The sequence below is a fragment of the Chlorocebus sabaeus genome, chromosome 2 (genome assembly GCF_047675955.1).
Source record: "Chlorocebus sabaeus isolate Y175 chromosome 2, mChlSab1.0.hap1, whole genome shotgun sequence".
Lineage (NCBI taxonomy): Eukaryota > Metazoa > Chordata > Mammalia > Primates > Cercopithecidae > Chlorocebus > Chlorocebus sabaeus.
The window spans coordinates 50719936-50746877 of record NC_132905.1 but is presented as its reverse complement, the minus strand read 5'-3'; the positions used below and the strand labels follow the sequence as shown (position 1 = coordinate 50746877).

The following is a 26942-nucleotide window of genomic DNA, read 5'->3' as shown; positions in this document are numbered from 1 at the left end:
GTGTGTCATTTAGGGTCAGTAGTTTTGCCATTCAGTGAAGTCGTGCAATGGATTTCCTCTGTGGTGGGAGGAAAAGCAGGAAAGAGAGAGGGAAGGGACATGGATTGAGGTGGGATAGGGAGTATAGAGAGAGAGAGAGAGAGAGAGAGAGAGAGAGAGAGAATCTCTTTTACTAAATGTCATCTTTGCCTTTTTAATTGGTATTTTTAGATCATAATAACTTTCCTATGTTAATAGCTAAACCCTGTCCTTACTATCCATTCAGTGTCTATTATATGCTCATACCTGTGAGGCTCAGTGATGGGAAATGACACAGTACTCTTTGTTCCCCCAAGTTCTTTTTGCCATTTTTCCTGGCCATGGTCTCATCAAAGCATTTGGAAAATGTGCAGCTGTGGTCTTCCAGGAGGGGACAGATACTGTATTAATCGAGTCGGTACCTGTTGTCTCCACTCTTTCATGACTTAACCCTTCCCCTCTCTCTCCATCCAGCCATGTGGTTTGTGTTGAATTAACTGTCCTTACTGCAGGATGAGGCCCTAATGTGTTTAAGCTAATCACGATTTCCTAACCCTTAGGTCATGGTGTTTGGCTCAGGGTTGGTCATGTGTTTTTAGCAAAGCAGTCTCAGGGCTTTTTGCGGCCTTTCCAACTCTGGCCTCTACCTCTTGTTATAAATGAAGATGCATTGAGCACCGTGTGCTTTTGGCACTCATGTTATGACCAGAGGACAACAACATCAGGCAGATACAGCAGATGTCAGAGAGGGGAGATGCAAACAAATAGAGTGTTTTGGTAGTTCCCTGTAGCCCATGCTACCGCTGGATGTTTCAGTTATATGTGATAGTAAATTCCTTTCATTAAAGGCTGTTTGATGGGTTTTTCTTATTTGTCACCCAGATAAACCCGAAAGGGTCACAAAAACCTGAAGGAATTTCAAAATACTTTGTCATTAATTCTTAATTGGGTGGTGGGAGCTAAACAAGGAAAACACCAATTATGGCAAACGATTGTGAACAGTGGAAGTTTGACACTAACAATAATGCATAAGACCTGAAAGGTAGGACCACTGAAATTTTGCATCAGATCAACCAGGTTTCTCCCTTTCTCTGAACTGAAGAAAAATAGTCTACATCATGGCTGTTTGTTTTAACTTAAAAAGTGTGAGGAAATGAACATCCAGCCCTAAGCTACAGTAAACAGCTCATTCAAGCAAATTACCTAGAACAAAAGAAACACCTCTGACATAATGTGGGGGTCCAAACGCGAAAATAATAGGACACTCAGCAAAGTCCCAGTACCCCTGTAACAAGAGCCCGGTAGTTCTAACAGCATTTGGAGCCGATGGGAAGGAGTACTTTTAAAATGTGATACAGTTGGTGCTGACGTCTCTTTACCCGTGATTTTTCTTCTCCCTCCTGAATAGGAAAGCAGAGCTAGCTCTGTCATATTGAGCCAGTTGGTAATAGGCTCTGCCAGGCGTGGAAGAGATAAAAGCCACCACCTGCCTCACCCACGCTCCCCCTACCCCATTTCCCGGTCTCCAGTTGTCTGCACAGCTGCCGACAGCCGGTCATTGTTCCACCCCAGAGCTGCCTGGGAGCTCAGCCGTCCCAGTCTCAGAAGCACAATTGCAGTTTGAATGCAGCTCCTGGGTGGGTTTCCTGTGCGCCTTGGCCATGACCCCTTGGAGGGCTATATGCCTGCAAGTTGAGCAGAGTCTGGTCAGACACGGCTTAAGTGCCTGCCATGTGCCAGGGCCTATGAACAGGAGAGCACAAACCAGCGTTACAGAGAGGGAAAAGGGTTTGAGCAAAAACAAGAGAAGAAAAAGTATGTATGACAACATTTGGGGGGCATCTATTAGTTTTTTGGCTGTCCGGGCTCCACTCATCTTACTTGCTGAGTAGAACCCCTCTTCTCCTCCAGTATTTCTCCCAGGCCTGGCCAGTGAGAGCGTTGCATTCCCTCCTGGCAACTGTGATTGGGTCAGAGATGGCAAACGACTTAGCTCAATGAAGCCCCTGAGCCTCATTGCACAGACCTAGCTTTGAGAAATGAGGGAGATTCTCTTCTTTCTTTCTGCTTGAGAGGAGAATTTATAAAGAGGAGTAGTCGGAAGTAAGCCTGAAAGAGCATTTTGTGGCCAATATATTCCTGCTTGCTGGGCATGGTAGACATTGTGATAAGCAACTCAGAGCCACCCCCGACTTTAGGAATAAAAGACTTGTTCCCCAGCAGCTGAGAGTGAGGCTGGCAGACAGTCCTCAACTGTCAGGCCCCTTTGAGGATTGCCTCAATTGAAGACAGCCATTGTGTGCAAGGCCATGCCACCTTTTTGGCGTAATCCACATCCAATGGCTGATCAAAGTAGGGGTATAGAGACTTGACCTTTTTGCTGCAATTCAGGACAACTCTGGAAGTTCAACCCATCTTCAGCATTCCTTCCAGGGCCAACTGAAACTTCCCTTGAGGTTGCGTTGCAGCTCCCTCTGCCCAATCTTGCTTCTGTCCTTTCCCTTCTATGGCAGTGGATCCCAAGAGCCCTCCCTAATAAAGCTCCTGCAGGGTAACCTGCCTTCCAGGGAGCCCAACCTACAACACCAAGAAAAATTGCTTGTATTTTTTCCTAGCGGTGGAGCTTAGTGACTGAAGTGAAGCATGATCACTCTGAGCAGAAGGATGGCAATAAACTGAAGCATGACTTAAGAAGATGATGCAAATCAACACATTCTTCCTGCCTGTAGCTCAGGATCCAAATATCAATGAAAGTCATGGCCATGCACCTCTCCTTTTAGGCCATATGGCATTCAGTGTGCAGTTGACTATTCAACAAATTGACCACTTGTTTTGGTTTTATGCAGGCACAGTCTGAAAGTCATAGTTCTGCTGTGAACATCAAATACCTTTTAATGATGCTTGACATGAAAACCACCATATAGTCTTATATTTCCCCTCGGTTGTCTGATGTGCAGCATCTTTTAAAGAAAGTTTATGACATTTACCTTTATGATGGCATAACTCTTAGTAAGTTTAAAATTAAAATGTTATTACAAGTGGCGTTTCCCATCCCATTTCAAATGTAGAGCACGGCGAGAATTCTCAGGAAATTAAAATATTGCCTTTAAAGCCCTGCTTTTATGGTGACGTGAAGGAAATGGCAGCACACTAGCATTTATCCAACTATCAAGATTTTTTATAGTCTAAAATATTTGCCAACTTCTTCCCCATGTGAAATCTATTATATGCAATGATTAAAAACAAACATCATGTGCACTATATGTTGGAGATGCTTTTAATAACTTGGAGTCAGAGTAAATGATCACCAGGGCTCAGAGTTAACACAGGTTGAAAGGATACCCTTAAAATCATGACAGTGGCCTTGTATTAAGCTTGTGGTTTACATGCTTTTCTCCGTACTGACTCGCTAAAATAAACAGGCGTTCCTCCAGTGAATTGTGTGTGAGTGTATATGTGCATTGCATATTCACACATTCCATATTGCTTCTGAAACATAATTGTATGTAAATGATTGTAAAAAGCAGAAATCTAAGCTACCTCAGTACTGTTATATAATCCGTAATAGATTTGCCAGCCCAAAAGCCTAATTCTATCGTAAGACCTAAATTCATACGTTTTATAGAATATATGATATTGATGTGGTCCATAAACTTTTTTTGATGAGATTCCACCTTATACAAACCCAGTTTTTATTGTACTCTTTTGTAATACTTTTGTATAATGTTGGTCTCTTCAAAAGCGAGACCAGCACCTATTCGTTTTTAAGTCCCACTACATAGCACTGTATGACATGTTGCGGTGCTACTTGAATCTTTTTAGAATGGATCAGGATTTCAGGATGTCCCAAAAATCTTAGAAGCTGTAATAATCTCAACAGTATAAACACCAATACTTGTAACACTATTATATAAATGTTTAATAATGCAAACTTCTTTTACAGTAATTTAGTTTTTGAACTTTTAATATATTTTTTTTATTTTGGATTTTTTTTTTGTTTTATTTAACATTTGGCATCTTCAGAGGAACTGCAACCAAACTTTAAATTACAGATTTATTATTCAAGAGTCACAGAATTCTATGACTATACAAGAAACTTACTAATTGAACTTTCAAATCATAGTTTCATAAGTTTTTACATAACCTTTATACATCTAAAGTTATTAATGCTTAAAACTGTACTGTGACTTTTGAGCACTCTAAAAGTCTGGTTGTTAATTTTTTTTCTACATTTTTAATTTCCTATCTATATATTTCTTTTTTTTTTTTTTTTTTTTGATAGTGCCCCCAGCACACAATTTTCCCGGTAAGCACAAGCATGCAAAATATAATTTCCTTGCCAGTTCATGTTCCATACACTCTAATTGTGAAAACCACTGTATTTAGTGACAACTTTAATCTTCAGTACTTGGAAGAAGGCAACAGGGGTTAAGATTACGAAAGAGGACATAATTACTGAGTTCTAGGTGTCTTCACGTTTTTAAAACAAAGGTTCTGGAACTGATGTTCATGAAACAGGTCAGCCCCTCACTGAACCAGTTCTGTTGTGTTGATAGATTTCTTGTTAGAAGTATGGCAGGAAGCAAAGCAAAATGCTTATAGAAAAACATGTGCTTTAGCAGCAAGATGGTTATTTGAGCATATAGTTTTCCTCTTGGGTGTCCTTGAATAGGCCTATGTTGAGTTGAAGGGAGCCAAGATCATAAACCAGACATAAAGAGCTCTAAGCACAGGTTTAAAAAAATGGAAGCTTCTTGGAACCATGTTCTATTTGGCAGAAACAAACCCTGACTCAGCCTTTTCATTTTTGCACGTTAAGTACACTGAATTCTCTGCCTCATCCAAGGTGTGGATCTTTCTTGAAAAACCTCTAGTTGAAGTCTTTTTCTTTATGTCTGCAAGAATTAAAGGTCACAGACTCTTGTTTCTAGACAAGGACAGTTCACTTTCTGGGTGTTAATGAAAATCCTTCTATCTTGAATACTTCCTGAGAATACTTAGAGTATTATAACAGTCATGAAAAGAAATGATGAAAATACAATCACATGTTATGGGTGGAGGGCAGCAGGGTGTGGTGTGTAACTTCTCCGTCTAGATGACCCTTCAAAGTCCCTTCTTTCTTTCTGTAACTGTCCTGGGCTTCAGACAGCTGATTCTCCTTTCCTGTTCTCAGCTGCTACAGTCAATCCTGATATGGTTTGGATGTTTGTCCCCTCCAAATCTCATGTAGAAATGTGATCACAATGTGAGAAGTAGGGCCCAGTGGGAGGTATTTGGGACACTGGAACAGATCCCTCTAGATGGCTTGGTACCCTCCCCACAGTAATGAGTGAGTTCTTGCTCTATTCCTTCACACAAGAGTTGGTTGTTTAAAAGAGCCTGGCACTTGCCGCCTCTCTCTCTAGCTTCCTGTCTTGTCATGTGTATTAGTTTGTTTTCATGCTGCTGATAAAGACATACCCAAAACTGGGAACGAAGAAAGGTTTAATTGGACTTACAGTTCCACATGGCTAGGGAGGCCTCAGAATCATGTTGGGAGGCAAAAGGCACTTCTTACATGGTGGCAAGGGAAAATGAGGAAGAAGCAAAAGCAGAAATCCCTCATAAACCCATCAGATCTTGTGAGACTTAGTCACTATCACAAGAATAGCATGGGAAAGACCAGCCCCCATGATTCAATTATCTCCTCCTGGGTCCCTCCCACAACACGTGGGAATTTTGGGAGGTACATTTCAAATTGAGATTCTGGTGGGGTCACAGCCAAACCATATCATGTTGCCCCTGGCTCCTCCAAATCTCATGTCCTCATATTTCAAAACCAATCATGCCTTCCTAGCAATCCTCCAAAGTCTTAGGTCATTTCAGCAGTAACCCAAAAGTCCACAGTCCAAATTCTCATCTGAGACAAGGTAAGTCCTTTCTGCCTATGGGCCTGTAAAATCAGAAGCAATGTAGTTACTTCTTAGATTCAATGGGGGTACAGGTATTGGATAAATACAGTCATTCCAAATGGAAGAAATCGACCAAAACAAAGGGGTTAAAGGGCCCCAGGCAAGTCTGAAATCCAGCGGGGCTGTCAAATCTTAAAACTCCAAAATGATCTCCTTTGACTCCATATCTCACATCCAGGTAATGCTGATGCAAGAGGTGGATTCCCAAAGCCTTGGGCAGCTCCACCCCTGTGGCTTTGCAGGGTACAGCCTTCTTCGTGGCTGCTTTCACGGGCTGGCATTGAGTGTCTGTGGCTTTTCCAGGCACACAGTGCAAGCTGTCAGTGGATCTGCCATTCTGGAGTCTGGAGGACGGTGGCCCTCTTCCCACAGCTCCACTAGGTGGTACTTCAGTAGGGACTCTGTGTGGGGGCTCCAACCCCATATTTCCCTTCTGCACTGCCATAGCAGAGATTCTCCATGAGGGCACCACCCCTGCAGCAAACTTATTCCTGGGCATCCAGGCATTTCTGTACATCTTCTGAAATCTAGGAGGAGGTGTCTCAAACCTCAATTCTTGACTTCTGTGCACCTGCAGGCTAAACACCATGTGGAAGCTGCCAAAGCTTGGGGCTTACACCCTCTGAAGCCACAGCCCAAGCTTTATGTTGGCCTCTTTCAGCCATGGCTGGAGCAGCTGGGACACAGGGCACCAAGTCCCTAAGTTGCACACAGCATGGGGACCGTCGACCCAGTGCATGAAACTACTTTTTCCTCCTGAACCTCTGGGCCTGTGATGGGAGGGGCTGCTGGGAAGTTCTCTGACATGGCCTGGAGACATTTTCCTAGTGGTCTTGAGAAATAATATTAGGCTTCTTACTACCTATGTAAATATCTGCAACTGCCTTGAATTTCTCCCCAAAAAATGGCTTTTCCTTTTCTATCACATAGTCAGGCTGCAACTTTTCCCAAACTTTTGTGCTCTGCTTCCCTTATAAAACTGAATGCCTTTTATAGCACTCAAGTTACCTTTTGAATGCTTTGCTGCTCAGAAATTTCTCCTGCCAGATACCCTAAATTATCTCTCAAGTTCAGAGTTCCACAAATCTTTAGGGTAGGGGCAAAATGCCACCAGACTCTTAGCTAAAACATAACAAGAGTCACCTTTGCTCTAGGTCCCAATAAGTTCCTCATCTCCATCTGAGATTACCTCAGCCTGAATTTTATTATCCATATTGCTCTCAGCATTTTGGGCAAAGTCATTCAATGAGTCTCTAGGAAGTTCCAAACTTTCCCATATTTTCCTGTCTTCTTCTGAGCCCTCCAAACTGTTCCAACCTCTGCCTGCTCTCCAGTTCCAAAGTTGCTTCCACATCTTTGAGGATCTTTTCAACTCCACTGTACTGGTACCAATTTACTAGATTAGTCAGGGTTCTCTTAGAGGGACAGAATTAATAGGATATATATCATATATAAAATAGGGATATCTCATATATATATATATAGAGAGAGAGAGAGCTCTAAGCACAGGTTTAGAATATATATATTCTAAAGGGCTAGGCCCATCTCTCCTTTTCGTGTTTTTCTGCTTGCTTTATATTCGCTGTAAGCTGATTAGATGGTGCCCACCAGATTAAGGGTGGATCTGCCTTCCCCAGCCCACTGACTCAAATATTCGTCTCTTTTGGCAACACTCACACAGACACACCCGGGATTAATACTTTGTATCCCTCAGTTCAATCAAGTTGACGCTCAGTATTAACCATCATACCATGTGACATGCCTGTTCCTCCTTTGCTTTCTACCATGAGTAAAAGCTTCCCGAGGCCTCCCTTGAAGCTGAGCAGATGCTGGTGTCATGCTTGTACAGCCTGCAGAATCATTGCCTAAATTTACCTGTTTTCTTTATAAATTACCCAGTCTCAAGTATTTTTTATAGTAACACAGAACGGTTGAATATAGACGCCTTGCTGGGTTTGCTCTCCTTTAAGCCAGGAGGTGTAATGGGACTATTATTCCAGTTTTCCCTTCTGCCTTCGAACAGACACACACACACACACACACACACACACACACACACACACACAACACAGAGTTTTCTTGGAAATAAGAAAGGAAGAAAACATTTAATTCACATTAGGACCTAAAACTTTACAACTACACAAAGTTATAAGCTTCTATTGTGTAAGAACGTTGTATCATTTAGTCAATGAAATAACCCCTTTTGTAAGTCAAAAACAAGCCAAAACAAAATTTAAAACCCCGAAATGCAAAGAGGATGAGCAGTTGTTTGTAGTCCAGAAGCTGGTGGGTGGCAGGTTTGTCTAACTGCAAAGCGTTTTTCCACTACACCCCTGCTGGCCCATATGAGAAGCAGAGAGATTATGACAAACAACAATAAATAGAGATGTCTATATTTACCAAAGCCTGGAAAAGCTGGTACCACTTATGGCCTCCTTTTCTAGACTCTTGACTTAACAGACAGCTTTCCTTCTTTAATGCCCAAGGGTAGAGTTCTTTAAACCTTTTCATTACTTCATAGTCCAGGTCATACTAACTGTGCCTTCTAGAACATAATGATACCATTAGATGAGGGCATATTACGAATAAAAGAAAAAATGAAGGGGAGAAGAAAAAAACAAAGTTAGAGACCATTTGACTATTCTTGAATAGGATTGACAAACACTTTCTATAAAGGGCCAAGAATAAGTATTTTAGTTTTTGTTCACCAAGAGGTAAAATTGAGGATATTGTGTAGGTACTGATATTAGCAAGAGAGAAAACAAATTTTTACAAACATTTTATTGATGAAATTAAACATAATAATAATTGAATATATTACTTAAAATATTAACTGTAAATAAGAAAGAAAATTTATTCTAGTAATGAAAAGGATTAAATCATTTTTGGGTGGGTAACATTTTGCTTAATTGTTGTTCAAAATTAGTTTTCCCTGTCATCAAATTGATCATAAATGGGTATTGATAAAAAGCATTCATAGCATCTGGGTTATATTGAAAGAGATGGGAGGCTAGATTTGACCTGCAGGCTGTAGTTTGCCTACTTCTGCTGCAAAATCTCATGTGGATATTTACATCTCATGGAATCTAGGAGAAGCCACTACTGTGTTATTTTAATTTCGCAAGTCCTCACCTGAAAGGTCATCTTAAGGAAGGACTTATCAACATTTTTTCCTGGGATACTTCTATCTATACTTTAAGGATAATGGATAAATGGCTTGAGACACTAGGAGAGAGGAGTTAGAAGCTGTCTCAGTGAAATTTCCATAAGATCTATCTGAAAAAAATTATGTGAGTTTTGAAAATCACTCTATGTTGTGATCATATTTGTTTCCTGAAGCCTCTGTCTCAAATAAAACCAAAGTCAAAAGAAGATTCACCACATTGCCAAGTAAAGGAAGCCAATTTGAAAAAGCTACGTATTATCTGCTATCAACTGCAGTCATGATCCACTTAATAATAGGGATAGGTCCTGAAAAATGCTTTGTTAGGCAATTTTATCATCATGTGAGCATCGCAGAGTGATTTCTGCAAACCTAGATGATCTAGCCTACTACACACCTAGGCTATATTGGTATGGTCTATTGCTCCTAGGTGACAAACTTGTACATGTTACTGTACTGAATAGTATACGCAAATACAACACAATGCTAAGGATTTGTGTATCTAAACATGTGTAAACTTAGAAAATATCCAGTAAAAATACAGTGTTATAATCTTATAAGACCACCATTGTCATATATATGTCTGATGTTGATGGAAGTGGTGTATTATGGCGCATGACTCTATATGACACTCTGAAAAAGGAAAAACTATAGGAGACTGTCTACATACACATATATATGTATACACATATAGTCTTCTATATATACACATAAGTATATATGTATTTACATATACATAGGAGACTATATACATATATGTATACATATGTGTGTGTGTGTGTGTGTGTATATATATGTACTTTTTTCATGGAATGCTTCACAAGTTTCCATGTCATCCCTACACAGGAGTCATGCTAATATTCTCTGTATCATTCCAATTTTAGTATATGTGTTGCCAAAGCAAGCACTACCGACAATAAAAATATCAGAAATTGCCAGGCATTGGGCAGGGAAAGAGGTGGAACACATGGCATTTTTAGGGTGGTGAAATATTATGTATGATACTGTAATGGTGAATACATGTCATTATGCTTTTGGCAAAACTCATAGAGCTATGTAACATGAAGAGTGAACCCTAATGTAAACTATTGACTTTAGTTAATAATAGTGTATCAATACTGGTTCAGTAACAAATGTACCACACCAGTGCAAGATGTTAATAATAGAGGAAAGTGAGAAAGAGGGGAGAGGAGTGTATGGGAACTCTCTGTACTTTCTGCTCAATTTTTCTGTAAGCCAAAAATCACTCAAAAAAGTCTATCAATTAAGAAAATAAATACATATATTTATGTGCCCATACATCTGCTACTGTGCATGCAAACAAGCAAAGTTAGCAGGAATAACTGTTGCATTATGTGATCCTTTCCAATATTTTTTGTCTATTTTATTTATTAGTAAAGAATTACCTCAAATATGGTGAGTGTTTGCAATTATGAAGCTATTATTATTTGTTGCTGTATATGACATTGGTTGTATCCCTATGTTACACAAACATGACAGACATTTTAGCTAATTAACCTATAATTGCAGGTTCCTACCAATGTAGGCAACTGCACATTAAATACCAATTCACAGTCTGAAGTATTGAGGATCTAATATCAGAGAGGCTCCACTTCCTGGCTTTCTTTTCATTGTTCCTAGTAATATTTTTTGATGTTTTTATTGGTGGTAGACTTTGATTTTGTATCATTAAAGTTGGATAGAACATATTTTATGGAATTTTACTTGAAAGAGACTATTTGAAGCAGAATAGTCTATACAATTTATGAACATGACTTAGAAATCTTATATTCATGTAACAGTCTCATTCACATTTAATCTTTAAATCAGACATTCACGACAGAATTTTAGAGCATTCTTGCACACACTGGTGATATATTCTAAAGAAGACAAGATGACCTGGTTCTCTACAATGACAAGTAAGCAGCAATTAACTCTTCTCATTACATAGCTTTATGAGTTTTGCCAAATGCATAATGACATGTATCTACCATTACAGTATCATACAGAATAGTCCACTACTACAAAAATGCCATGTGCTGCAGTTAGCCATCTCTTCCTGTGCCCAACGCCTGGCAACTTCTGATATTTACATGGTCTCTAGTGCTTTCTTTGGCAACACATATACTAAAATTGGAATGATGCAGAGAATATTAGCATGGCCCCTGTGCAGGAATGACACAGAAATTTGTGAAGCATTCCATAAAAAAATATATATATATATATATAATATATATATATATTTTATATATATACACTCTATATTTTTTTATTTTCCAGTGTGTCATATAGAGTCATGCGCCATAATTTCTATACCTGTGATGCAGTTACTTTTACAAGACCTTGGAGAATGTGTACTGGCCACATGCCCAGGTCAGGCTTAAGTTCCCTCAGGTACACTCTAGTGTCATGATGCCATCATTTGCTAAAAAGTGGCACAGAGTATTAAGAAGGCAGCTCTAGAAGGAAAAGCCTTGGGCCAAAGTCCCGAGAGACACTTAGAACCTCTATAACTGGAAATATAAGCTCATTCAAATATTTTTGAGTTTTAAATGGGCATTTATGTCTTCAGAAAATTCTGAGAGGATTACTTGGGCCACCATTCATAGATGTCCCCTATGGAGAAAGGTTAGGAGCTGCATATGTTCCAGCCCTCACTCCTGGCTCTTAGATATGCCTTCCCAGAGAGGGTATGCTTTCCTAATCACGTGGAAGCAGCACAGGGTAGGCTAGCATCACCCCCTGTTGATGATCCATTGTATTAGTCTGTTCTCACACTGCTAATAAAGACATACTCAAGACTGGGCAATTTATAATGGACTCACAGTTCCACATCACTGAGGAGGCCTCACAATCATGGCAGAAGGCAAAGGAGAAGCAAAGGCATGTCTTACATGGCGGCAGGCAAGAGGGCGTGTGCAGGAGAACTCTCCTTTAGAAAACCATCAGATCTCATGAAACTTACTCACTATCATGAAAACAGCATGGGAAAGACCTGTCCCCATGATTCAGTTACTTCCCATGGGTTCCCTCCTATGACATGTGGGAATTATGGGCACTGCAATTCAAGATGAGATTTGGGTGGGAATACAGCCAAACCATATCACCCAAGGAACACATCAAAGATCACTTCTCACACATTTTCACTGGAGCACACAGGCTGAACTCCATGAACTGTGGTGTCTTCATTGGTCAAATGGGGATAAATGTACTACCACCTTGGAAGCCTCCTGTGAGGATTAACTGATTTAACGTGTGAGTGTTCAATAAGTATAAGCAGGTCCTATCCTACTCATAGCCTAGAATTTTCACAATGATTAAAGAAGCATGTAAACTGGACCTCATAGGTCCTCAATAGTGGATACCTTTATTACTGATAAAATTTAATTAGATTTATTTCTCCTACCCTACATCATTCTGGTCCAAAGAGCAGTAACTCTGTAGAACTAAGTTTAGTATCAAAAGAGATTTATTGAAGGTATGCCATATTCTAGGCATTAAAAAATACTACTATTCACTACTTAATCCTTAAAGTTTCTCTTTGAGGTTACTATTTTATAGTCTCCATCCAGATGAGAGAATTAAGCAGCTTTAAAATCATGAATTTTAACAGGAAGGACAAGAAGGAAGAAGAAGAGGAGAAGAAGAAAAAAAGAGGAGGAAGAAGAGGAAGGGGAAGAGGAAGGAAATTAATATGTATTCTTAGAATAACCTGTTAATCTAAATTAGTTTGGTTTATTTGAGTATATACCTAATTTTTGAGTGATTTGTAGGGTTTCAAATGGTGTCAGCAAGTTATTAGATGTTTAATATAAACATCATAATCAAAAACATTTGTTAAAACATATGGGAATTTTTAAGTGATACTCTAGATTGCATTTTATATTCATATTATATTTTTAAAATAAATTTTTAATGTTTAAAAACATATTTTTCTCTAAACAAATGAATAATACAAAGTTAACTTCTTTATAATTCTATACCTATCCTGATTACCACTGACACAAAAATTTTTTTCCATACTACTATTTAATACAAGAATTGGAACAGACTATTGAACTAGTTTTAACAGGTTTAGTGTTGTAGATATTTTGCTGAAAAATGATTTCCATCGATCAAGAGATTGCTTTTCCCTCAAGGGAAATGAGCCTCTGTCTAAAGTACCAACCTCCTCATAAATAGAATTTGTAGGGAGTTCTTATTTCCCCCCATGAGGATGGCATGCAGGTTTAAATTACGATTCTTTACCAAAAGAAGATTTCTCATCATTAGCTAAACACAAAACACGCAGAACATGATATTCTGAGTTTTCAAGTGTGGTGACTTTCCCATGTTGGTTTTGTTTGTTTGTTTGTTTGTTTACAAACTTGGGAATTTTAAGAAAAATATAACTACATGAAGAGTATTTTTTCACAGTGGGGGTATTATTTTCACAATAAAAAATCCATATTATTCCATCTTAGAAAATTTGAGAATTATATTTTATAATGTTTATTGTGTATCAGTTTAAAAATTCTCATTAATAGGAGAGAGAGATTGGATTGTGTTTGTGTATTCAATGAATCAGTACAAAGTTCCTATATTATCAGCCTAAGTCTTGGGTGGTATCCACCTCCTTGCTTCAGAAGAGGCAGCTCTGATGGTCTCCTCGAGTTCCTTGACCAGACCTGGAAGCCTGGGCAGTGTCACTTTCCTAAATAGGTCTATTCTCAGGAATTAATTTACTGCTTAGTGTTACAAATAGGAAAAGGAAAAAAAAAAAAAAAAAAAAAAAGGGAGTAGGGGAGGGCACAGATGAAAATTCTCTACCTCTCTACCTATTCCTTTCCCAGTCCTCAGAGGCTCCTGATAACACCAGCCAATAGATCTACACTATCATTTCTGATAGTTTTAACAACCCAAATGGGCTGAATTATCTATTCCAAAGATCTGTACAGCAGGGTTTCTCAGTTTCTGCACTACGAACACTTTGGGCTGAATAATTCTGTGGTATGGAGTAGGGAGAGGCTGGGGTGCTGTTCTGTGCATTGTGGGGTGTTTAGCGGCATCCCTGGCCTCTACCCACCAGATGCCATTGGCACCTCCCAACCAAAACTGTACGCAGATCTTGCCAAATATCCTCCTGGGGTAGGTGGAAAAATTCATCCCCCTCAACCCATTGAGAGCCACTCCTTATTTGGTAATGCATTGGTGAGAGGCAGAAAAAGGGAAAGCCTGGATCATGAAGATAAATTCTGTGTTGCAACTGTCTAGTGGGATACGTTTGCATGCTGTTTGTATGTTCCTCTGTTATAAGGAATTAGGCCTCACAAAAAGAGTGTACAACTAAAATATTATTACCTAGCTGACAGAGAACTCATAACTGAAGTTACACTGTGGTAGACTAGTATTTCCCGGACAGTCCTCCAAGGGGGAACATTAATTAGTTCTCTGAAAACAAAAGCTTCCCTGGTCTCTTTCCTCTGAATGTACACGAACATATTAAAACTCCTTGAGTATCCAGTGGTAAATAAAAGGCATTTACCATGGTTTAAGGTTAAATAAAGTTCTTTAAAGAAATAAGATTCTTTTCTAATACCCCTTCAAACACTTTTGTTTTCAACAATTTGGAAAGTTGATGAATACCATATAAACCATTCCCTCAAAATGTAAGGATATCTAGCTATTCTCTTATCATAGATTTCCACACTAATTTAAAATATTTACACTAGCATCTTGTTACTAGAGCCAGATTTAATTGGGACTCAGAATTTTACTTGAGAATAATGTTCTGTGTTTGTAAATGATACAATAATATATTTATTTTTTATTTTTACTGTCTGTTCCTATTCAATAGCTATGAGTAGACTTATGGGCTCAGTTAACTCATATGACTCTTAATCAATGGATCATTTGCCTGCATCCAAATGTGCTTCTGAGTATTTACTTATTTATGTATTTATTTTATTATTATTATTGTTTCTAAATATACCCAGGGAACTCTGCCAATTGCTGAAGGAGCTTTGGAGATATCAATAAAAGAAAATGACCTAGCACAATTGCATGGGCCTGACCAGTAAGAACATGCCAATACACGTTCAGAGCCAAGCTCATCAGCTTGCTAGGGCACTGAGTCTGGGCACTCAGTGTGGGCACTCAGTGTGGCCTACACAGACACTGATGTCTTAGTGGAAATCAGGCTCAGAGTCAAGTGCAGCCCAAAGAGCCAGGCAGAATGTTCTCCTGCAAGTTCATCTTTACATGATAATAACAAGACTTAATTAAAAATCACTGGTATTTTCTCTATTTGTTTCCTAGGCAGAAAGCTCAAATACCAGACTGTCTGGTTCAAAATTGAACACCTGGCAACCCTAATGATTTGGTTTACACAGTGATTTATATTGTGCAGCAGATTCAGAAATGTGGCATCAGTGGGGGTAGGAGTGGGGGAACGCAGAAAGATTCAGGAGAAAAAGATATTTTCTTTCATCTTTACATGTTTAATTGAGTTAAAAATGTTTCTCAGGAAGAGGAAATGTTTTCACCTATTATTCCATTTTATTATAGGCCTGTCCATCTCTTTGTCTTATTATGTTTCTGCTTTGGGCCTTCAGTGCTAATTTCCATAGCTTTAACAGACTCTGATGTCTACCAGATTTGATTTTGGTGTTCCTGACATAGGGCTCTGTCCTAAGTCTGTGAAACAGCTACCATGTTTCAATCACTGTGGCGATATGAGCGTGTGGCCTGGAGCCAAATGGCTGTTTGAATGACAGCTCTTCTATTTCTCTGCTGTGTAGATGAGACACTTAATCTATATTTGCCTTAATTTACTCAGTCATAAAATGTGGTGGTGGTGGTTGGGAAATAATATCTATTTTTGAAAAAAGTTTAAGCCGGGCACAATGGCTTATGCCTGTAATCCCAGCACGTTTGGAGGCCAAGCTGGGAGAATTTCTGGAGCCTAGTAGTTCAATACCAGCCTGGGCAACAGTGAGACTCTGTCTCTAATTTAAAAAAAAAAAAAAAAAAAAAAAAAAAAAAAAAAAAAAAAATTTTTGTGAGAGTGAATGGGCTCACCCCTGAAATATGTGGGTTTCAGGATAAGAGTATAAATGGAGCCTGAATACTCTATCTAAATATTTTAAAATTATGAATTACCGCAACAAGTTGCTGAATAAACTATGTGCTGTCTGCCTGCCTTGACAAATGCACCTTCAACGTTTAAGGGTCTGGGTTTAAATGTAGAATTCTGAGCTCCTCAGAGTCCCATGTTGGAATGTGGTGGCCTGGGGAAGATGGACCTTAGCTCTAGGGCTGGCCCTCCTCTCTTCCCAAGCTCTTCTTCACACTGCAAGGGACTCCCAGATTGTGCATGAAGATCCTGGTCCATATATTCAGCTACATCCACATCCCTAGCAAAAGGGAGACTGAGACCATTCCTCAGACCTAGGGGACTGTCCCTGGAGGCAAGAGCAGTGGATGATGCCTTGAAAGGCCCTGGAAGTAGCTTCAAGGCCATTTTGATAGAGAATTCTGGGGGCCCGAAAACCTAGAGCCAAGGAGTGGACCTGGGCTCTGGATACACAAGTCCCCTTGATCCAAAGTATCACTGTAGGAGGAAGGGCAGTCAGAGGAGGGCCAGAGCTGAGTCTTCTAATGCACAAGACCCAGAGTGGAGTGAGGAGGAATGCTGGGATTAGACACCCAAATCTACTGAATTAGCAAAGTCCAAGCAAAGTACCACAAGCAAGGTCTGGCATATTATAAGCAATTGATAAGTGTTACTTTTATTATTAAGCACCTACTGGATGTCAGCATTTAGCACTGAGGGTGTAACAATGAATAGAAAGTGATCACTGCTTCAGGATCTTCTCTCTAATGATAGCCATCTGTACCAACAGTTTGGGCTACCTGCTGTGACAGGGATATGGAAGTTTGTTAGGTGGAGAATAAATGAAAACCCCTACCTCCCTGGAAGGTCAAGGGAAGGTCTTATGGAGGAAGCCATGGCTGAGCTGTGATGTGAAGGGTGAATATGAGTTTAGCCATCAGATGACTGGTAAAGATGGACAGTCCCGTCAAAGACAACAACTTACAGGATACATGGAGGTCAGAAAGAGCATGGCATTTGGAATAACTAGAAAAAAAAATGTTTGTTTTGTGCAGAGGCAGGGTGCTTAGGAGGATGACAAGTTATGAGAATGGAGAAATGGGCAAGGAAGAACTCATGAATGGTGAGTCATTTCCTTAGGGAGCTTCAGATGTCACAGTGACCTTCCACATAATTCAGCGTATCTGCTACAGAGGAAGCCGAGAAACCAAGATTAGGACTTCAGCTGGACAATGCTAGCCTGCTGGCTCACAGGGCATGGGGAGCAAGTTCACGTAAGAAGTAGGGAAGAGGAGGAAAATTGCACATATCCAGGAGGATTTGAGTGCCAGAATTCCGGAAGGCTTTCTTCCAGAAGGTCCTCAACCTAACTGCCACGTCTCCTCTCCCACTTTTTTATTTAGCTACCTCTTATAGACTCTTCCTTCAGAACTTAGATGAAGCATTACCCATCCTCCAGGAATCCCTTCCTAAATTCTCATTCTAATTCAGAAGACATTCTTTTGTATTTCTGCAGTGTCTCAAGAAGTAGATTGCATGAGACTTATTAATTCATTGGTCAGTTTTCCTAGAAGAGTGATTTTTAAAACTTTATCATGAATTCTCCAGTGATTTGGAGGGCTTGTTGAAATACAGATTTCTGAGGCCCATCCACAGACTTTCTGACTCAGAAGGACTTAGAATTTTGATATCTAATAAGTTCCCAGATGAGGCTGATACTGCTAGTTTAGGGACCACACTTTGAGAACCACTGAGGAAAGAAGTTTCACAAGTCAGAGTTTTACAGTGGAGGTACTAAGCTTTTCTCAAGTTAGTTTATCAGAAGCACAAACCATCACCCTCCACCAATCATTATAATGAAGACCACTTCATTTCAGTTTATGTACAAAAGCTTATCTCCACGGTTATGCCAAGTGCATGAAGACAAAGAAACAATATCAGGAAAAGAGGTTTATTTGGTTTTGAATCCTCAGCCCCTTACACAGTGCCTGATACATATAGGAGGCAGTAAATAAATGTTCATTGAGTGATTACATAAAGAGGTAAATGGGAGGCCGAGGCAGGTGGATTATGAGGTCAGGAGATCAAGACCACCCTGGCCAACATGGTGAAACCCCATCTCTACTAAAAATACAAAAATTAGCTGGATGTGGTGGCACCTGCCTGTAATTCCAGCCACTCAGGAGGCTGAGGCATGAGAGTTGCTTGAACCCAGGAGGCGGAGGTTGCAGTGAGCCGAGATCATGCCACTGCACTCCAGCCTGGCAACAGAGCAAGACTCTGTCTCAAAAAAACAAACAAACAAACAAACAAAAAAAACCAAAAAAAAAACCACCCTGGTCGTGTATCTTGGACATTCCAGTGTACTCCAGCAGACTTCTGACTGACCACATCTGCATCTCCATGACTGACGGTTTTCTAGAACTGTGGAAAGGCCCTTTGCACAAGGCAGGCTGAATGTGCTGGGGAATTAATGTTCTCTAAAGCAGTCCTCAGCCTGGGCAATACGGTGAGACTCTGTCTCTACAAAAAAAAATTAAAAAATTAGCTGGGCATAGTGGTGCATGCCTGTAGTCCCAGGTATTCGGAATATCACTTGAGCTCAGGAGTTTGAGTTTGAGGCTTTGGTGAGCTACTTTTGGGAGCTGGAGAATAACTACTCCTGCTTAATTGCCCTTTGGTAAAATTCTCAGGCATGTTCTACACAATGTCCCAGAAATGCGCAGCAGCATTGAGCTCTAGTTGCCCTAGCAGTCACCTACCCACCTGCATAATATTTTATTGGCATCTTTCTCTCACTACTTGTGCTCAACATCCTTGCTCAGGGCCTGTTTCTAAAGGCATCCAAACTAAAAAGGAGGACAAGGAGCTAAGGATAAAATGTAGATAGACAGATAGATAGATAGATAGATAGATAGATAGATAGATAAGATGGAAAGATAGATAGATAGTCTAGGGAGTATGGTAGAGATTCTAGATAATGCAAATTCAGATGCCCCTGTCAAAGTGACAAAAAGTAGATTACGGGCAAAAGTAGCGGCAGCAAAACTGGATCTGGCTGTGAGTCCCCCATCCTGAGTCTTGCAGTTCATGATCTTCATCCCAGATCCCAGTGTCACAGGATCTCTAGGGTGTTGCTTTTCCAGCTGGAAACCTCTGAGGCTGGTAGTGCCTTTGCCCGAATTTTGCTTGGGCCTGCTGGGCTTGGTCTGCCCACTCGGCCCATCAGGCTGCACTTGGCTCGCGCTACCAGCCCAGATCCCACACCTGCCAAGGGTGAGCCAGGCACGGAGCAGTGAAGGGTATGTGAGGGAGCTCAGGGTCTGGCCACTGTACACAGCCAGGCTGTGGTGGGGCGGGCAGCTCCAGGTGCCTGCACAGGCACCAGCTCTATGCGAGGCTCCAGCTGGACCAGGCGCACTGCAAATGGCTTCCGCTGTGGGCGCTGGGGAATGTGGTGGCACCCAGAAGCTTGGAGACGTCAGGAACCTCAGAGACCCAAAGAGGGTGTCACAGCCCTAGCTCGAGGAGGCCCTAGGTCTGAGCTCCTCAAAGGGCTGCAGCTCTTCTCTCCTTCTCGTCGCCGGCAATGTGGCAAGCGGGGGTGGGGGTGGGGATGGGGGTGGGGGTGGGGTGGGGGTGGGGGGCGTGTTGCAGCCCTGTTTATGTTACAGCTCTTTCTGTCCGCCATCTGGTGGGTCTGGGTTCTTGTCTGGCATCCAGGTAGAATGAGGTATGTGGACAACTGGAAGGTGAGCAAAATGGAGAGGCGCTTCCCCTGAGTGACAGAACAGCTCTCAGGAAACCCATAGTGGATAGCTTCTTTCTGCAGGCAGGTCGTCCTGATGAGTGGCCAGCTTTCAGCAGAGAGGAGACCCATATTGGGTAGCTCCTTTCAACAGGCAGGTCATCCCGACTAGTGGAGGAGACCTGAAATGGGTAGCTCATTCCCACAGCTGTTAGTACCATCGGTGTTAGTCTGGCTGAGTTCGGGGTGTTTTTTCTGGGCTCAGAAGGGAGGAAGTGCATGCTGATTGGTCCATGGGAAGCCATAGGCGAGCCTGGAGGGAGCACCATAAATTCTCTCTGGGTCACGGACTCCACCCAGAACTGGCAGCCTGGCTCCCAGGCTTCAGGCTGCCCCTGACTTGAAGGTGGGGTTTCACCAGGGACCCACCCCTTTCTCCCCGGGAACCTATCTGCCTCCCGCCATCAACATGCCATCCACGGCTCCCAGGCCGTTCGTGCCCAAGCCCACACCAAGCTGCCCGCCCCCGCTGGCCTCCCTCCCACGCTCGTTGGTACCCAACATCCAGAGGGGCTGAGGCGGCACGGGGCTGGCATATCAGTGCTGCCTCAAGTGTGCACACACGCAACCAGGTGGCAGCAGTGCCTGGGCTTAGCCACAACTTTGCTCTGAAATTAGAGTGGGCACTGGGAGTCAGGAGAGGCCGGGGGCGGGAGTAGGCACCAAACCTGCAGCGACAGGTGGGCTTCCCAGACCCCCAAGAGTGCAGGGATTCCTGGGTCCTGAGCTGTGGCTGGGCGGCTGCAGCTGCACCCGGGAACTCAGGGCTCCCGCCCCGCCAACTTGGTAGGGAGTGGGCCTCTGGCCTGTCCCTGGCTCCCGTCGGCTCCGCACGCAGCCCTGACGCGCCTACCCCTCTGCAGCCGGTGTCGTCTTTGCAGCGGCCGCTCCAGATGGACCACCCTAGCATCACCAGGAGGCTGCAGCTGGAGGTAATTCTGCAGGCAAATTGCCCAACACAGTAGGATTGGGGGATTCAAGGAGCTGAGAGCCAAGAGATCACTTTGAGACTCAAATCCACACTTCACCCTGAACTATCACTCAGAGCTGCCCATATTTACTCAGTAATTGGTCAATTTTTGACCTTCACTGTAACCTGAAATGCACATGTAAAAACTACCTTCAGCAGCTGCTGTGGAAAGCAGTTTCACAGATCCTCAAAAAGTTAAACAAAGAATTGCTACATGACCTACCGATTTCACTTTTTGGCACATACCTAAAAGAATTTAAAACAAGAACCCAAATAGATACTTGTACACCAATGTTCATAGCAGCATTATTCACAATAGCCAAAAGGTGGAAGCACCCCAAATGTCCATCAACAGATGAATGGATAAGCGAAATGTAGTATATCCATAAGACAGAACATCATTCAGTCTTTAAAGGGAATGAAATTCTGTTATATACAATGCACGGATGAGCCTTGAAAACGTTATGCTAAGTGCGATAACCCAGACACAAAAGGACAAATGTTGTATGATTCCACTTATACAAGGTAACAAGAACAGGCAAATTCATAGAGACAAAAAGTAGATTACAGGTTTCTAGGAGCTGGAAAAGGGGAGGATGGGGCGTTATTGTTTAATAGGTATAGAGTTTCAGTATGGGTAATGAAAAAGTTCCTGGAAATGGATAGTGATGATGGTTGCACAAAACCGTGGATGTAATCAACACAACTGAGTGCTTAAAAATGGCTACGGTGATAAATTACATTATGTATATTTTACCACAATTAAAAATGCATGTCTTCATACTAAAGCAGGTATCTTAAAATGTTTACCTTTGCTGCCAAAGATGGGGAATGAAAAATCAGTCTGTTACTATCCTTTCCCTTGTTGAGCTTTCAGCTGCCACACTTTCTCATTCTCTTCCCTCAAGCTGGGCCAGATCACATGGGCAGGTAGAGGAAGGAAGACTTAATAAAAGGTGTAATTTTGTCCTGCTGCTGCTTGTCCCAGTATATGCTTTGTCCATTTTATCTGCTTATGACCCAGTTATTTGCTTTTTCTCTTTATACACTTGAGGTAACCTTGGAAATGGGCTCTAAAATCTGAACTGAAATGAAATGGTCTTCATGTACCCCCAGTGGTGTGGTGGCTTGTGCTTCTAATAAAATGATACAGGCTAAACTAAGCACGCATCCACTATAACTCTCTAACTTGTGAAATCTGTAGCTTCAGAATCATCATTCATCATTTTTGTCTTCCAAGACACTAATGGAAATTAAAATAAACAAACCTGTCCATGTTAGAAAGAGAAAAGATAGTCTACAGTGACAAGTTTCACACAAATTGCAATATGCATAAAATATCCCCCAGGTTTTAAAACAGGTCATCCATTAAGGGTTCAACAGACACAAGGGAGTATTGCAGTTAAAAGGTGGGTAGGGTGTTGTTTAACCAACGTTTTATTAATGACTGAGAGTTCAGACGGCAAATGATAGTCTAACAATATCAGTGTATATTTGTGAAGATTAAATAAGACTCATGTTTCCCCCGTTTGGAGGTTTGCAAACGAAATCTGGCACGAAATATACAGGAAGATAAACTGGAGAGGAACGTAGCCTGTCACAGTGATTGATGGGGCTGCTTTGCACCCAGCAGTGTTTGAAAATGTAGATATCCTTAAATAAATGACGCCGAGTGAGCCATGCCAGCCTAGGGAATTAAGAAGACATTATTGCATTTTGCAGAAACAACATAAAGCACTGCTACCAAATTTGATGGTTGGAATTCTATATACTCTCCATGACACCTCACGATGTATGTGCTCTATAAGAGTATATGGTATCATTTTTAGTAATGAGGTTTCCAAGGTGTTCCAAGGTGAGGCAAATAACTTGCTCTGCTGTGTTCCTGGAGGTGAATTTTAAGACTGCAAAATCAGCAGTATCAGTTTCTGGAACACTTTAGGAATCCACCTCCACAACTTTCCTTTCCCCCTAGCCCCCTCAGTTTGTAGAGTACTTTGAAGAGGGACTCAGCATATAGTTGACAAAATTGGGGGTGAGGGGATTTAAAATCTAAAGTACAAAGTTTGGAAGTGATTTATTAGCAAGACAAAAGTATTTAGATTTACAGCCTAATGCTTACTCAGCCATTTTACCTCCCCCGCTCCCCACCAATACTCGTCAACCGTTGGTTATTCTCAACAAACCATAAAGATATTGGAACTCTTTACCTGCTGTTCAGCACATGAGCTGAAATCATAGGCACAGCTCTAAGCCTTCTTATTCGAGCTGAATTAGTTCAACCAGGCAACCTACTAGGCAACGACCATATTTACAATGTTATTGTTACAGCCCATGCATTCGTTATAATTTTCTTCATAGTCATACCCATCATAATTGGAGGCTTCGGAAATTGATTAGTACCTCTAATAACTGGTGGTCCTGACATAGCATTTCCCCACCTAAATAACATAAGCTTCTGACTTCTCCCTCCTTCCTTTCTACTATTACTGGCATCTGCCATAGTAGAAGCCAGTGCTGGAACAGGCTGAACAATTTATCCTCCTTTAGCAGGAAATTTCTCTCACCCAGGAGCCTCTGTAGATCTAACTATTCTCAAATGGATGTAAATTGTGAAGCTTTTTTTTTTTTTTTTGTCAAAATCAACAAATTATAGCATTCAATTTGTTTGTCCATGATATATTTTGAGTTAAAAAATAAATACACATATTTATAGGCACATAATTAATGAAAAGAGCATAGTATTCTGCATGGTATTTTATCACCTGTTTCTTTCATTTAACAGGAATTAGTAATATACTTTGATGCTAACAAAATATTTCTATAATATATTTAGTAGTTGAAAATAATGCTCTGCTGTCAATCTACTTTAATTCATTGTTGGACATTTAACCTGGCCCTCCCATTTATACAAATAGCACTACTGAGACCATCATTAGAGCCAGATCTTGTTGTATATCTTTAATTGTTTAATTAGAGCAAATGTCTAGAAGTAGAATTGCTGGATTAATGTGTCAGTACAATTGTAGGTCTTTCGATATGCATTCATGCTCATATCAGCAGGATTCAAGAAGTCCATTTGCTCACTCTTTTGCCACCGCTGAATATTATTTAAAAAGTGGTACCAAGGCAGGGTGCATTGGCTCAAACTTGTAATCCAGGCACGTTGGGAGGCTGAGGCTGGAGGATCGCTTAAGCCCAGGAGTTCCAGACCAGCCTGGGCAACACAGTGAGTCCCCATGTCTACAAAAAGTTAAAAAAAATAAAATAATAATAAATAAATAAATAAATAAAAACAGATATGGTGGCATGCACCTGTAGTCCCAGCTCCTCAGGAAGTTGAGGTGGGAAGATCACTTTTGCCTGGGAGATCAAGGTTGCAGTGAGCCTTGATCACAACACTGCACTCCAGCCTGGGCAATAGAGTGAGACCCTGTCTCTAAAAACTAAGTAAAATAAAATAAAATAATAAAATAAAATGTAGGTACAAAATTGTAGTCAAATTTGGGTGTGCAAGAAATATTTTTACTTGTTTATTTTCTTTAAGTGAAATTTGATCTTATCTCAGGCCAGCAACCCACCCTTTCCCCACCTAACTGCACTGACAGGAAAAGCCATCAGTGACAGTCTTTATGGAACCTCCTGTCCCTTGCTATGGTCACTGAGGCTCTTACTTGATACTTAGAAAATGGACAAAGATTTGTTACATCATGGAGGCTGCTGTGTCAGACCTCACAGCCTCAGGAAGATATGGGCAGTTCGTACCAAGGGACCACAGGATCTTTAACTAGACAGAGGGACCCTGTTCTTTGTTTTTCTCTCCCCCACCTGGGGCCTACCAGGAAATCCTAGGAACCTTCATCCTCTTCTCCTTTCGTAGCCATGGGTATTTTCCTCGCTGGCACTGCCAGCCCTGCTCCCCCCATTTTTTTTCCTAGTGTCATTTCTTTTAGGAGATCTGGTATCAGTGAAGACAAAAGTCAGGCATGCCAGCTGTCTGCAGGGAACATCCAAGTCCAAGGGAAGGGGAACGGGAGGAGGATTAATTGGCCGCCTGCTTGAAACAGAGGAGCCAGAAATGAAGGGAAACAAATCACAAATAAATACTTCGATTAAGTATTTTGACCTATGTGTATGAGTTTGTCGTGTATTTATAATTAGTCAATTTATTAGTCTTTCTAGTTAGTTCTAATAGATTTCTTTTTCATTAGAACTTGCTTCTCAAAAGTTATCCCATTACTACTCTTTTTTTCATATTTAAATGTGACTATCTTCCTGGATTGGTGCTATCTCTGGAAAGAACACTTGTAGAACTTGGATGATAATGCTTTTGTATGACCAGTCGATAATCCATAATTGCAGTACATTATGATGACCATCTATGTCCCTTTTGTCTTCACTGGTGGTTCTCATAGTTCCCAGATCAGTATAATCAGCATCACCTGGGAACTTGTTAGACAAATTATTGGTCACAACTGCAGACCTACTGACTCAGAAACTCTGGTATCCCCCCTACCCCCACCAATCAGTATTTTAACAAGCCCTTCAGCTGATTTCAGTACGTACTGAAGTTTGAGAACCGCTGCTCTACATCATAATCAATCATAATCAGGCCCTCATCTTGCTCATGGGTACTTTAGGTTTCCAAACCCTTTAGATGATTCCAAATCTCCACTGGGATTTTTAGGGATAAGGCTGATGCAGCAATACACTGAAGTCAGTGTTTAACTGCACAAAAACTCACCATCATCTTTCCATACCCAAAGTTGTGTCTTTAGAAAACCATTTCCTTAATGGGCAGGCAACTCCAGAATTTGTCATGAAGGAAAGCAAAATTCATTAGCACGAACTGTACAAAAGTTTGCACGTCAAAAAGCCAACGCTGCTCTTCTTTTTATAAAGATTAATTATAAAGATAATTATGAAATAATTACTATTTATGTTATATAAATAATCAATATTTATAATTGGTAATTATAAAATAATCTTTATGTGTTCTTTTAGAACTATAAAAATTATGTATTTTTAGTAAGTTTATTAAAAATTGGTCTTTTTATGAGACTAATTATAAAGATGAAAGTCTCCTGCTTGCTTATCTGTGGTTTGAGTAGCTCCAGTAGCTCAGTGGGTTAGTGTACAGTGGTACTTATGCAGTGGTACTTACATGACATGTGGTTTGCCCTCTGAAGCTTTGTGATCTTTCACTGCATTCCAATACTAGAAATAACATCTTTACATTTTTACTGTAAGTCAGTTGCTGCCTTGGGAAATCAACTTGTTTTTAGGTGCTTGGTTCCCTAAGAGGGATAAGAGGAGAGTGGATAATTTTAGTGGATATTAATGAGAGATCCTCAAAAGCCGTACTTTTTCAAATTCTCGGTTTTGAAACATTTCTGGCACAATAATACAGGTTGAGAATTAAAACCAAGTTTTCTCATTTGGCATGTTTGAGTGAAGTCACTCGCCCAGAGCAGGTACTGCTATTTATGGCCTTGCCTGAACCTTTGTGGTACAACTCTTTAGGATGATGCTTCTGCCAGGACTGTCACATGTACACGATTTCAAATGTGCTGGCATTTCAGTCAGTGTATTGGAGATAGAGTCTTAAAGCAGCTGGAAGAGAACAATCTTCTCTACTTTGATTACTTTTTCCCTCTTTAACACTACCTCATGCCTTTATTTTTAACTATTTTAACTTTAACTCTTCTTTTTTTTGAACCAGACTTGATGACAATCCAGGTTGCAAATTTTAGTTTTACCATGTAGTAACTGTATGAACATGTTCGTTTCCTCATCTATAAAATGGAAATTTTAATGTATACCTCACAAAATCATCAAGAGTACATGAATTACAATTAGACAAGAGGACTAAGGGCTACTATTCTATAGCACAGGAGAGTACAGTAAATACTAATTTATTTCATATTTCAAAATGGCCA

The 26942-nt window shown here is 40.8% G+C and overlaps 1 protein-coding gene and 2 non-coding genes across 7 annotated transcripts in view; 2 read left to right on the top strand and 1 right to left on the bottom strand.

Annotated features, from left to right (window-relative positions):
* Positions 1-26942, top strand: part of MACROD2 (mono-ADP ribosylhydrolase 2) — a 2124972-nt gene that overhangs the window by 1070084 nt on the left and 1027946 nt on the right. The gene's annotated exons all lie outside the window — the stretch shown is intronic.
* Positions 9934-10040, bottom strand: LOC119619540 (U6 spliceosomal RNA). Its single transcript, XR_005236004.2, has one exon. It is a non-coding gene; the product is annotated as a U6 spliceosomal RNA (small nuclear RNA).
* LOC119619542 (U6 spliceosomal RNA) lies at positions 11236-11342 on the top strand. Its single transcript, XR_005236006.1, has one exon. It is a non-coding gene; the product is annotated as a U6 spliceosomal RNA (small nuclear RNA).